The following is a 14,861-nucleotide window of genomic DNA, read 5'->3' on the forward strand; positions in this document are numbered from 1 at the left end:
CTGTTACTTTTGTATTTATTTTTTGTAGTTTGTATCAGTCAATCTCATACTCCTAATTTGTTCCCCCTCTCTTTCCCCTTTGGAAACTATAAATTTCTTTTCTACATCTGTATATGTGAGTCTGTTTCTGCTTTTATATAGATTCATTACTATTATTTGTTAGATTCCACATGTGAGTGATATCATAGTTTTTGTCATTTTCCATCTTACAAAGTATAATATTGTCTAGGTCCATCTATGCTGCTGCAATGATAATATTTCATTCTTTCTATGGCTGAGTAATATTCCTTTGTGTGTATGTATATGTAGTATATGTGTATGTGTATATCACATCTTCTTAAGCTAATTGTCTGTTGATGGGCACTAGGTTGTTTCCATGTCTTGGTTATGTGAGAAGTGTTGATGAACAACAGGACATATGCATTTTTTCAAATAAGAATTTTTGTTTTCTTCTGAATATATACCTAGCAATGGGATTGCTAAATTGTACACTAGCTCTATTTTTAGGTTACAGTTTTGTTTCCTCCACACCCTTTCCAGTATCTATTAGTTGTAGACTTTTTTTATAATAGCCATTCTTATACATCAGATGGTGACTGCAGCCATGAAATTAAAAGATGCTTACTCCTTGGAAGGAAAGTTATGACCAACCTAGATAGCATATTCAAAAGCAGAGACTTTACTTTGCCAACAAAGGTCCGGTACTCTTGCCTAGAAAATCCCATGGGCGGAGGAGCCTGGTAGGCTGCAGTCCATGAGGTCTCTACGAGTCGGACACAACTGAGCAACTTCACTTTCACTTTTCACTGTCATGCATTGGAGAAGGAAATGGCAACCCACTCCAGTGTTCTTGCCTGGAGAATCCCAGGGATGGGGGAGCCTGGTGGGCTGCTGTCTATGGGGTCGCACAGAGTCGGACACGACTGAAATGAGTTAGCAGCAGTCAAGGATATGGTTTTTCCAGTGGTCATGTATGCATGTGAGCACCGAAGAATTGATGCTTTTGAACTGTGGTGTTGGAGAAGACTCTTGAGAGACCCGTGGACAGCAAGGAGATCCAACAAGTCCATTCTGAAGGAGATCAGCCCTGGGATTTCTTTGGAAGGAATGATGCTAAAGCTGAAACTCCAGTACTTTGGCCACCTTGATGCAAAGAGCTGACTCATTGGAAAAGACCCTGATGCTGAGAGGGATTGGGGGCAGGAGGAGAAGGGGACGACAGAGGATGAGATGGCTGGATGGCATCACTGACTCGATGGACGTGAGTCTGAGTGAACTCCGGGAGTTGGTGATGGACAGGGAGGCCTGGCATGCTGCGATTCATGGGGTCACAAAGAGTCCGGCATGACTGAGCAACTGAACTGAACTGAACTGATACATTCAGTGTGAGGTGATACCTCATTGTGGTTTTTATTTGCATATATCTAAAATAATTAGTGATATTGAGCATCTTTTCATGTGCCTAGTGGCCATCTGTATGTCTTCATGGAAAAAATATCTGTTTAGGTCTTCTATCCATTCTATTTGTTTCAAGTCGTTTGCTTATTTGATATTGAATTGTATGAGATGTTTGTGTATTTTGGATATTAATCCCTTGTTTGTAGTATTGTTTGCAAATATGTTCTTGCATTACATAGGTTGTCTTTTCATTCTGTCAATGGTTCTCGTTCCCATACAAAAGCTATTATGTTTAATTCGGTCTGTCTTATTGCTTGTTATTCTTGTTTTTTTGCTTTAGGGGACTGATCCAAGCATATATAACTATGATTTATGTCAAACAGCATTCTTCTATGTTCTCCTCTGGAAGTCTTATGTTTTCTGCTCTTACATTTAGGTCTTTAAACCATCTTGAGTTTATTTTCTATATGATGTAAGGGACCATCTGCAAGACCATTTTTACTGTGTTGTGTACTCCTGCCTCCTTTGTCATAAATTAATTGCCCATGGGTGTGTGGATTTACTTCGGGCCTCTCTATATATTGTTTCATTGATCTATGGGCCTGTTTTTGTGCCGATATCATGCTCTTTTAATTATGTAACTTTGTAATACAATCTGAAGACTAGGAGGGTTATACTGTTCTTTTTTTTTCCTCAAGATTGCTGTGGCAATTCTGGGTCTTTTGCAGTTTCAGATGACTATAAGGATTATCATTGTAATTCTGTGGAAAATGTCCTGGGTATTTTGATAGGGATTGCATTAAATCTGTAGATTGCTGAAATGAGTAGTATGGCCACTTTAACAATATTAATTCTTTCAATCCAAGAGAATGGGATCTGTTTATTTCTTTGTGTCATCTTCAATTTCCTTTATTGATATTTTTAGTTTTCAGAGTATAGGTTTTCACCTCCTTGTTAAAGTTTTATTCTTAGGTATTTTATTCTTTCAGATGTAATTTTAAATGGGATTTTTTTCTTTATAAGTTTCTCTTTAGATGTCTTAAAATTAATGCATAGAAACAACAGCTTTCTGTGTATTAATCTTGTATACTGCAACATTATTGAATTAATTTATCAGTTCTAACAGTTTTGGGGTAGAGACTTCAGGCTGCTCTATCATGTCATCTACAAATAGCAACAGTTTTACCTCTTCTTTTCCAATTTGGGTACTTTTAATTTATTTTCCTTGCCTGATTCTTGTTGCTAGGACAAACTTCTAACCATCACTATAGCTAGCTATTTCAGTATAATTTGGTTATTATAATTTTAGATTATAAATTTCCATCTGGTTCTTTTTCTATATCTTTTATTTCTTTATAGTTACTATTTTTCTGTTGAAAGAGTGTTCATAATAGCTTGTTGGAATAAAGTCTTTTTCAGGTAATATTCATGCCATCTTAATCTGGGCTCTTATGATTGTATACTTTTATGTGAATGAAGATTTTTCTTGGATATGTATATGTTGAATATTTTGAATTGTATTTGGAAGTTTTTGATATTATAAGATATTGGCATTCAAAACCTGTGGAATAGCCTGTGATAAAACATAATGAAAAAAATATATATGAGTTTATATATACACATGCCTTAGCTGTTTATATATATATATATGTCACTTTGTTGTACAGCAGAAATTAACAACATTGTAAATCAACTATACCTGGTAAAATTTAAAAATCAATAAACAAGACTGTAGAGGATGTTGATATTTTTTATATGTATCAGACAATTAACCTGGCTATATCCAGGTATTAAGAACACTGACCTTCTGTGGGCTGTAGCTCCAATGACAGTTCAGTTTTCAGTGCTACTTGGACATAATGATTTTATAACAGTTTTTTAAAATATTAAAAATATAAATATCAAGTACAAACTTGCATTTAAAATACTTGAACACATATATGATCACTTCAATCGAGTCACAAGTGATGGTATAGATATTGGCAATTAGAGTAATGAAGTAAAAAAAAAAAAACAGAAAAAATAGTTTTTATCATGATACAAACATGACAAAGGTAATAGTCCAATTCAATAGAAAATATAAACAATTTGACATAAAGATAGGACAAATGGAACAATTAACTTTGATAAAATAGGGATATTAAGAGAATTCAGATATATAATTATTAATGGATATAATTATGTAATTCATATTCTTAGTAAAATGTGTGGTCACTTGTATAACACAATTCAAAATATTATAGTAAAATCTCAACACTGAAATAATCATTGATAGAATTGTTAATAATTAATTAAATTGTATTATGATTGAGTTAATAATTAGAAATATTGTGATACTCACTCAGTTCAGTTCAATCGCTCAGTCGTGTCCAACTCTTTGTGACCCCAGGGACTGCAGCACGCCAGGCTTCCCTGTCCATTACCAACTCCCGGAGTTTACTCAAACTCATATCCACTGAGTCGGTGATGCCATCCAAGTATCTCACCCCCTGTCGTCCCCTTCTCCTCCTGCCTTCAATCTTTCCCAGCATCAGGGTCTTTTCCAATGAGTCAGTTCCTTGCATCAGGTGGCCAAAGTATTGTAGTTTCAGCTTCAGCATCAGTCCTTCCAATGAATATTCAGGACTGATTTTCTTTAGGATGGACTGGTTGGATCTCCTTGCAGTCCAAGGGACTCTCAAGAGTCTTCTCCAACACCACAGTTCAAAAGCATCAATTCTTTGGTGCTCAGCTTTCTTTATAGTCCAACTCTCATATCCTTGTTTACACCTTAAAACAAAAATTCTCCATCAACTTAACATTTAAATACAATACTATATTTATGTACCATTAACTCAAATAGCAACTCTAATATTTTGAATTAATATAATTTTAGCATAGAAAATTAGCCAAGTTTTTTCCCTCTTAAACTCCATTTTGGATTTCCAAAATCACCACCTTACTCTACATTACTTTGCTGAGGAGGTGTAAACTGACTAAAAATTTTGGAAATAAAACTAATGCTTTTATATTACCCTGAATGAGTATGAGATTGCAAAGTGGAAATAGGGTTATGGAAAATCAATAGTACCAGTGCAGTAAAACAGACAAGAAATGAAAAATGGCTTCTTTTCAGGGTGATTTTGGAGGAGGTCATGAAAAGTCACATCCCTAACTTATTTTGAATAGGAGACATAGTCACAAATAAAAATTACATGAGTTGGTCAGCTCATATGGGTATGAGCATACAAAACTGTCCTGATCATTTGCCCTCAGCCAGTCATTTTTACTGACTACCTCATAAATCATAAGATCAATTTGATAGGAATTGCCAAGGTGATAGAGGTGGAGACTCTTTCTGGGCCCAGCAGCAGAGAAGCACTTAAAATTGACCTCCCAGCAATGGACACCAATTTTGAACTATGGTTTGACTACTTGGTGGTAACTACATGGAAACTCTTCCCTCCTAGAATCAATTTGTTCTCACAGAAGCAGACAGAAGCCTTTTTGCCTTTAGGGCTTCAAAAAATTTACTGAATAATAGGGCTGTGAGAAAAAGTCTGAAGTCCTAAATAGAAAGTCTCAGAAAAGGAGTGCAGAAATTTTTAGCATCTTTGAAAAATAATAATTAGTATTTAGGGCCTGTTAGAACAGGGTTTGACCATTTTTTTTTCTGTAAAAGGTCAGATAATAAATATTATAGTCTTGGTAGGCCAAGAAGCAAAATAGGGGATATGATATAGAGACTTACAGAACATGAGAAGTAATAAATACATAACAATTACATTAGTGAAATTTAAAATATAATAATATTAATAATAGAGTTTAAAAAATTATATTAAAATCAGAATCAAGCTTTTTTAAGGGTACAAAATTTTTCCAACTTGGGTTCAAAGTCTGTTTTCTTTATCTTCAAAACTGACTGCAAACACTCATCTGCTAATGCTAATCTGTAAAGAGATTTTACGTATTTCATCTTGAAAAAAGTCTTTTCACACAGACAGATGACATAGGTGACACTCAGAATGTCATAAATCTGTATGCCATAAATCCTCATGACAACTTGTAATGCCATGAGCAGCAGCACAAAGAAAACACCATATATGGTCTCTGTCTCAACTACTCATTTTTGTAGAGTGAACAAAACCTTTAGGCAGTCTTAAGTGAATAAATGTGTTTAAATTCCAATAAATTTATATTGATGGAACTTTTCATTTAATTTTCATATATCCTAAAACACTTTCTCACTTTGAGTTTTTTTTTTTTCAGTGTTATATAAGAAAAACCCTAATGCTTAAGCCAACATAAACGTCTGGGGAAGTGAAAAAGGATGGTGGATCTGACCTGTATGGAGGATTTTACCAAATCCAGCATTAGAGGAAATATTAAAATAGGCACTTGTTGAAAGAGGGTAAAAAATGCCAACAGATGGCTGAGAATCTTGTGCAAAGTGTAAAACATAGCCAGATGCCAGAATGGTCCTGAAGGGAGACACATTTGTAGAATTTAATAGGTTAAGTATATGAGAACACTGGAAAAACACCGGTGAACCAGAGGCTAACTGATTCTTACTGGAGGTACATGCTGCTGTGTGTGCTCAGTCCTGTCTGACTCTTGTGACCCTATGGGCTGTTGGCTTCTCTGTCCCTGAGATTTACAGGGAAGAATATTGGAATGGGTTGTTGTTTCTTTCTCCTTGGGATCTTGCCAACCAAGCGATCAAACCACGTCCTCTGTCTGTGTCTGCTGCATTGGCAGCAGATTTGAGCCACTTGGAATGCCCATATTGAAGGTACAACATACCCTCAAATAAGAGTTCTTGACTAGGGTAGCTCTATTAGTCAGCTCTATTTGTGCCTTGTAAAGCATGAATCTTCTTTAGAGGAAGATAACCTCATGAGGTCTCAAAGAGTCAGACATGACTGAGCAACTACAACAAACCTCATGTGAGGCTCCTATATATTTTACACATAATGTCAGTCATTAAATAAAAATTAATAGGCAGGGTACAAAACAATGTTATATTATTGAACATCAATAAAAAATGACAAAGGAGACAGACAGGTACTTCAAATATTGGAATTACATGATTAGAACTTTGACTATGATAAATATTTTCTAAAATACAGAAAAAAAAAATCAAAATAGCTGAAAAGATGGGAAATTTTCTACAGTAAATGAATTTACATTAACAATTATATTAAGAATGGAATTGTGGTAAGTTTAGTGAAAAATACAATCTATCATGTCGTAGGTTTTACAGAGTAGCTAGGCCAGAAAATAGCATTAGTGTACTTGAAGAAGTTTCAGAGAAAACATGAAAACTGGAGTATAGAGACAGAAAATAATAGAGTCAAAGAAAGTTGGACAAATATAGAAGTCAGTAAACAGGTTTAATTCATTTGTTATTACAGAGATGTGACATAATTACACTTGGCATCCATGAACAAGAGAAAAAGAATGAGACAAACAATACTTGAAAAGATACCAGCCAAGAGTTATGCAATCCTGATGAAAGATATAATCCCACACATTCAAGAGGCTCTGTTGAAACCTAAACAACTTTGACACAATGAAACCATATGAGGAATATTATTGTAAGATTTATGAAAACCAAAGATTAAGAAAAAAATTGTAAACTAGATAGAAGCAAAAACATAAGATACATTATAAGATACTCTTAAAAGCAGCAACACAAGACACACACTTCTCAAAAGAAATGAAGGAAGTCAGAATATAAGAGAATAACAATTTAAAAATTATAAAGGGAATGCACTATCAATTTTAAATTTTGTATCTAGTAAAAAATAATGTTCAATATGAATAAACTAAAGTTGTTTTTGGACACACAAAACTTTTTCAATTCATATGTAGTAATTATGTAGAGGAACTAAAAAGCCTCTTGATGAAAGTGAAAGTGGAGAGTGAAAACGTTGGCTTAAAGCTCAACGTTCAGAAAGCAAAGATCATGACATCCGGTCCCATCACTTCATGGGAAATAGATGGGGAAACAGTGGACACAGTGTCAGACTTTGTTTTTTTGGGCTCCAAAATCACTGCAGATGGTGACTGCAGCCATGAAATTAAAAGATGCTTACTCCTTGGAAGGAAAGTTATGACCTACCTAGATAGCATATTCAAAAACAGAGACATTACTTTGCCAACAAAGGTTCGTCTAGTCAAGGCTATGGTTTTTCCTGTGGTCATGTATGGATGTGAGAGTTGGACTGTGAAGAAGGCTGAGCACCAAAGAATTGATGCGTTTGAACTGTGGTGTGGGAGAAGACTCTTGAGAGTCCCTTGGACTGCAAGGAGATCCAACCAGTCCATTCTGAAGGAGATCAGCCCTGGGATTTCTTTGGAAGGAATGATGCTAAGGCTGAAACTCCAGTACTTTGGCCACCTCATGCGAAGAGTTGACTCATTGGAAAAGACTCTGATGCTGGGAGGGGTTGGAGGCAAGAGGAGAAGGGGACGACAGAGGATGAGATGGCTGGATGGCATCACTGACTCGATGGACGTGATTCTCAGTGAACTCTAGGAGTTGGTGTTGGATAGGGAGGCCTGGCATGCTGCGATTCATGGGGTCGCAAAAAGTCGGACACAACTGAGCGACTGATCTGATCTCTGATGTGTAATATAGGTAGATAATTATGTAGTAAAATAAATATTTAAATGACTATTAAAAGCAGTGAAAGTGACTCTAGGGGAGGAAAATTTAGCAATGAATCTTAGAAAAGGATAAATTATAAATGAAATTCACTAGATAATGTCTAAGCAAAATTAGTAATGTATTTAAGATGGATACATAATTGAAATACATCACAACATAAAACATTGCCAAGATACCTTTGCAAATAATAGGGTTGTAAAGATTGAATTAGAGTGATGAGGAGTACATTAAGTTGATTATGAACTAAGACTCAAAAAAGATGTCCTTTTCATTATAAGGAACTGGAATGCAAAAGTAGGAAGTCAAGAAACACCTGGAGTAACAGGCAAATTTGGCCTTGGAATACGGAATGAAGCAGGGCAAAGGCTAATAGAGTTTTGCCAAGAAAATGCACTGGTCATAACAAACACCCTCTTCCAACAACACAAGAGAAGTCTCTATACAGGGATATCACCAGATGGTCAAAGCGAAATCAGATTCATTATATTCTTTGCAGCCAAAGATGGAGAAGCTCTATACAGTCAGCAAAAACAAGACCAGGAGCTGACTGTGGCTCAGACCATGAACTCCTTATTGCCAAATTCACACTTAAATTGAAGAAAGTAGGGAAAACCACTAGACCATTCAGGTATGACCTAAATCAAATCCCTTATGATCATACAGTGGAAGTGAGAAATAGATTTAAGGGCCTAGATCTGATAGATAGAGTGCCTGATGAGCTATGGAATAAGGTTGGTGACATTGTACAGGAGACAGGGATCAAGACCATCCCCATTGAAAAGAAATGCAAAAAAGCAAAATGGCTGTCTGGGGAGGCCTTACAAATAGCTGTGAAAAGAAGACAAGCAAAAAGCAAAGGAGAAAAGGAAAGATATAAACATCTGAATGCAGAGTTCCAAAGAATAGCAAGAAGAGATAAGAAAGCCTTCTTCAGCGATCAATGCAAACAAATAGAGGAAAACAACAGAATGGCAAAGACTAGAGATCTCTTCAAGAAAATCAGAGATACCAAAGGAACATTTCATGCAAAGATGGGCTCAATAAAGGACAGAAATGGCATGGACCTAACAGAAGCAGAAGATATTAAGAAGAGATGGCAAGAATACACAGAAGAACTGTACAAAAAAGATCTTCATGACCCAGATAATCACAATGGTGTGATCACTGACCTAGAGCCAGACATCCTGGAATGTGAAGTCAAGTGGACCTTAGAAACCATCACTACGAACAAAGCTAGTGGAGGTGATGGAATTCCAGTTGAGATATTTCAAATCCTGAAAGATGATGCTGTGAAAATGCTGCACTCAATATGCCAGCAAATTTGGAAAACTCAGCAGTGGCCACAGGACTGGAAAAGGTCAGTTTTCATTCCAATCCCAAAGAAAGGCAGTGCCAAAGAATGCTCAAACTATGACACAATTGCACTCATCTCACACGCTAGTAAAGTAATGCTCAAAATTCTCCAAGCCAGGCTTCAGCAATACGTGAATCGTGAACTTCCTGATGTTCAAGCTGGTTTTAGAAAAGGCAGAGGAACCAGAGATCAAATGGCCAACATCTGCTGGATCATGGAAAAAGCAAGAATGTTCCAGAAAAGCATCTATCTGCTTTATTGACTATGCCAAAGCCTTTGACTGGGTGGATCAAAATAAACTGTGGAAAATTCTGAAAGAAATGGGAATACCGGACCACTTGATCTGCCTCTTGAGAAATTTGTATACAGGTCAGGAAGCAACATTTAGAACAGGACATTGAACAACAGACTGGTTCCAAATAGGAAAAAGAGTACGTCAAGGCTGTATATTGTCACCCTGTTTATTTAGCTTATATGTAGAATATCTCATGAGAAACGCTGGACTGGAAGAAACACAAGCTGGAATCAAGATTGCTGGGAGAAATTTCAATAACCTCAGATATGCAGAAGACACAACCCTTGTGGTAGAAAGTGAAGAGGAACTAAAAAGCCTCTTGATGAAAGTGAAAGTGGAGAGTGAAAACGTTGGCTTAAAGCTCAACATTCAGAAAGCAAAGATCATGACATCCGGTCCCATCACTTCATGGGAAATAGATGGGGAAACAGTGGAAACAGTGTCAGACTTTATTTTTGGGGGCTCCAAAATCACTGCAGATGGTGACTGCAGCCATGAAATTAAAAGATGCTTACTCCTTGGAAGGAAAGTTATGACCAACCTAGATAGCATATTCAAAAGCAGAGACATTACTTTGCCAACAAAGGTTCGTCTAGTCAAGGCTATGGTTTTTCCTGTGGTCATGTATGGATGTGAGAGTTGGACTGTGAAGAAGGCTGAGCACCAAAGAATTGATGCATTAGAACTGTGGTGTGGGAGAAGACTCTTAAGAGTCCCTTGGACTGCAAGGAGATCCAACCAGTCCATTCTGAAGGAGATCAGCCCTGGGATTTCTTTGGAAGGAATGATGCTAAAGCTGAAACTCCAGTACTTTGGCCACCTCATGCGAAGAGTTGACTCATTGGAAAAGACTCTGATGCTGGGAGTGATTGGGGGCAAGAGGAAAAGGGGACAACAGAGGATGAGATGGCTGGATGGCATCACTGACTCGATGGACGTGAGTCTCAGTGAATTCCAGGAGTTGGTGATGGACAGGGAGGCCTGGCGTGCTGCGATTCATGGGGTCGCAAAGAGTCGGACAAGACTGAGTGACTGATCTGATCTGATCTGATCTGATGAATTAATGACTCAGTTTAATTCAAATCAAACCCCAACAGACTTATTCTATATGTATGAAACAGACAAGTTGATTTTAAAATTCATGTGAAAATGAAGCCAAGAAAGAGCCAAGAAAATTTTAAGAAAGGCTCAAAATAGGAGGACTTAATTTCAAATAGTATGTCTATTTTGATGCTCTAGTAAGATAGTGTCACATTAGTACCAAGAAACAAAACGAGCTCAGTGGAATAGAATAATTTAATAGACAGACATGTGTAAAGTTACTTTATTTATAAGGTGAAACTGCAGTACAGAAAAAAGATGCCCATTTCAATAATCACTTTGGGTCAGTTGAATAACATATAAAAAAGATAAGAACCTTAAACAATGCCATTTGAATGGTTATTAAATAGTCACAGATATATTTATTTATATAAATATATTTTTCTACATACAGTATATATAGAATATAGTCTTTTGATTACGGATTGATACTTTCAGTGTAAAGCAACTCAATTTTTTTTGTAGTAGAAAATATGGTGCAAGTTTCACAACCATATTATATGCAAGGGTTTCTACTTTAGGGCATAAAAATTAATGACAATAAAGTGAAAAATATTGAAAATTGTGCTACACAAACATTAACAAATTTTATTTTAAAAACATTTTTTAGTATCATGAGAATAAATTACTTGGGTATAGAACTTCCTGAACAGCAATAATTAAAGCTAACATCATACTCATTCATGAAAAACAAAGTTTTTTCCCCCAAGATAAGGAATAAAATATGAATGACTGTTTTTTAACCCCTACCATATTGGAAGTCCTAGCCACAGTGATTAGACAAGAAAAATACATAAAACATATTTAGAAAGGAAGAAGGAAACTATCTCTTATTTGCAAATGATATGATTTGGTGCAAGTTTAACATAAAAAAAATGTTTTAATGTTACACAGTTGCAGTGAAAAGTCCAAAAAGAAAAGTAATAAAAATAAATGTAATTACAACAGCATTCAAAAAATAAAATATTTTGGAATAAATTCAGCCAAGGAAGTGAAAGACTTAAAAACAGAAAACTACAAAACATTACTGAGAAAAAATTGCTTAAAAAGTACCAGGTGTTCTAGGATGATGAAAAAATTTTAAACTAGTCAAAAATAGTATTTGTAAAACATTTTGAATGTTCTAAATTCCACTTATGTGTATATGTTAAAAGACTTAATTGCTAAATAGTATGTTATGTGAATTCCGCCTCAATCATAAAAAAATGAAATAAAATCAGGATAGTATATAATAGGGAGTGGGGAGCCAGATGGCAGGCTAATAAGTAATGGTACTTTTTGGATACCATTACTGCTTCCATTTCTTGATTTGTGCACTGATTTAAAACGTGGTTCACTATTTGAAAATCATTGGGCTATATGCTTTTTATTTTGAATATATACCTGTACACACATATAATTTGTACTTCAAAACATTTAATAATGCAATTGAATTCTCAAACAACTCAAACAATTTCAAATGTGATTGCATAAAATATCATTCACAATTTCAACAAAAAGAGAAATAAATTACTTAGGAATAAATAAAATATGCTCAAGACCAGGAGAGAGAAAATAACTGAAAAATTACATGAATGAATCCTAAGATGAGTAGAGTCATATGTCACATTTAGAAGTGGGAATGCTAAGCTACTGCAGTTGTGTCCAACTCTATGTGACCCAGTGGAATGTAGCCTGCCAAGCTCCTTTGTCCATAATATTTTCCATGCAAGAATACTGGAGTGAATTGCCATTTCCTTCTTCAAGGGATCTTCCTGACCCAGGGATTGAACCTGCATCTCTTATGTCTCCTGCATTAGCAGGTGAGTTCTTTACCACCAATGCCACCGTAGAAGTGGGGAATACCATAAATTGTTGATTTGTCCTGTACTGATGCATTAAGTGTAAATCCAGTGAAAATAATAATTTTTTATAAATTTTGTAAAGCAGTTCCAAAGTTTCTACAAAAAACATAGATGACAAATAGCCAAGGGACACTTTAATTAGAACAGTGTGGTAGGCAGGATTCTAAAATGGTTCTTAAATCCTCCTCCTGAGGATGTACATGTACTATATATATATTCCATGGAATTTGTGACATGATTATCTAGTCGTTTCTGTGTTTAGGCTGTTGTAATGTTATATGGCCCAGTTTCCTCAGATAAAGGGCAATTATCTGAAGTGGACTTAACATAATCAGAAGAAGAGATTTAAAGCATGAGAAGGATTTACTGCAAGGGAGATACATTACTAATTTTGAAGATGCAGAGTCATGTGACAGAAAAGCAGCTGTCATCCAGGAGTTGAGAATGAATGGAATATGATGGTTGGCAAGGAATCAGGGGTCTGAGTCCTACAAATTCAAGGACTTGATTCCTGACATGGCATCATGAGTATGGAGGAGGAAACAAGCTCCGGATGGAAAGGCAGTCCAGCCTACATCTGGATGTTAGCTTGGAATACCTTGAAAAGATAATGAAATGATACAATGTCCAGACATCTAATCCATCAGACTCTAAGATAATAAATGGGTGCTTAAGCTGTGAAAATTGTAGCTTTTTAAATGCAGAAATAGGAAACCAACAAAAACAAGATAGAGGAATTTGTTCTAACAAGTACCAAATTATAAACCGATCAAAGTTAAACAAAATGAAATTTGTGTCAGAAAAGAAAAGGAGTCTACTGGAACAAAATAAAGATCCCTAAGGAAACCTTTGCACACTGGTAAACTTGATGTTTGACTGAAGTGGAAAGCCAGATCACTGGAGAAATAATGAATTATTCAGTAAATGGTTGTGAACTAATCAGTAATTTGAGTCAAAAAGAAAAAGTACTTAATTCCTCTCTCACATCACACCTATAAATATTCTGAGTTAACATCTTAAATAAAAAAAGCAAATCTTAAAATTTTAGTAGTATAGAAAGGATAGTTTTATGTCCTGAGGAATGAATAGATATCTAAAGATATGAAAAACATAATCAATAAAGAACACAATTATAAAGTGGAAAAGCCAGATATTTGAACCAATTATTTTCAAGGCAGATTAAAAACTCCAATTAACATGAATTAAAGATCATTTTGCTGTGGTCTAGAAAATATGAGTATATATCATCCAGCAATCTACTCCTAGATATATCTTAAAGAATACATCTCTGACAAGTACACTTAGATATGCATAAAAATTTATGGCAGCATTGTTTACAATAATAAAAAATTAAAAATAAACTGTCCATCACTCAGCAAAAATAAAGGTCAGTTTCTGTATAAAAATACTAATAATCTTTGAAAGTAAGTGAATTTGAATTCTGTAAATAAACAGGATGGGGCTCACAGTACAATGTCAAATAATATATCAAGTTATAGAAGAATACATGTAACATACTTTGTTCCATTTAACAAAATTAAAGACAGGCAAGATAACATTTATTGGAAAATACATATATGCTACAAGTATAGAGAAATTCATGACAATAATGAAAATCAATATAGGCCAGTAGTTATTTGTGTAGGGGTGAGGGGGTTTTTGAGTAATTGGGGTGGGGACAGGAAAGATATCCATGTGGCTAGTTCTCATTACAGTAAATATTATTTTTAATTTCTGAAGGTGAATTATTGGCACATAGATACATTGTATAAGATGGTATGCCTTACATATTTCATATCTGCAAAATACCATTATTTTTAATAAAAAATTTGCATTGCTTTTATCCTATATATCTTTTGAAAAACTGTAAAATTCATTATCTTATTTAACCATTATAAACTTAGCATGATCCAGTCAGATTTTTTATACTTATTTTTAGATAGAGAAAACATACTTTAAAATGGCAGTAACCAGAAAAATCTTCTGATATCAAAATATACATAAAATTCAACATACTTAACTGCTTCTTTTAAAAGGAAGAAAAATGATTATTGGATGTCTTCGAAATGCCAGTATACTTAAGTATTATGTCATTAAATCATGGCAGCAATTCAGTGAACTATTAATAATTATCACTAATCCACTATAAAAGTAAAGAAATTAAGATTTGGAAAAGTTGAATCTCTTGCCCCAGAAGTCTTCCCTAGCAGCAAAGCT

At 35.0% G+C, this 14,861-nt stretch overlaps 1 long non-coding RNA gene across 14 annotated transcripts in view; it reads right to left on the bottom strand.

Moving 5' to 3' along the window:
• Positions 1-1,429: 1,429 nt before the first annotated feature.
• The window catches only part of LOC129626936 (uncharacterized), a 151,229-nt gene continuing 137,797 nt past the window's right edge, over positions 1,430-14,861 (bottom strand). For 6 of the 14 annotated variants that reach the window (XR_008702293.1, XR_008702300.1, XR_008702294.1 and 3 more), the window contains one exon: positions 2,993-4,167. This is a non-coding gene — a long non-coding RNA (uncharacterized LOC129626936). Of the gene's footprint in view, positions 2,972-2,992; positions 4,168-11,711; positions 13,243-14,861 lie in introns of those variants that run through there. The other 8 variants (XR_008702292.1, XR_008702296.1, XR_008702297.1 and 5 more) reach the window with 5 other exon arrangements.

This window comes from Bubalus kerabau, chromosome 14 (assembly GCF_029407905.1).
Source record: "Bubalus kerabau isolate K-KA32 ecotype Philippines breed swamp buffalo chromosome 14, PCC_UOA_SB_1v2, whole genome shotgun sequence".
Classification (NCBI taxonomy): domain Eukaryota; kingdom Metazoa; phylum Chordata; class Mammalia; order Artiodactyla; family Bovidae; genus Bubalus; species Bubalus kerabau.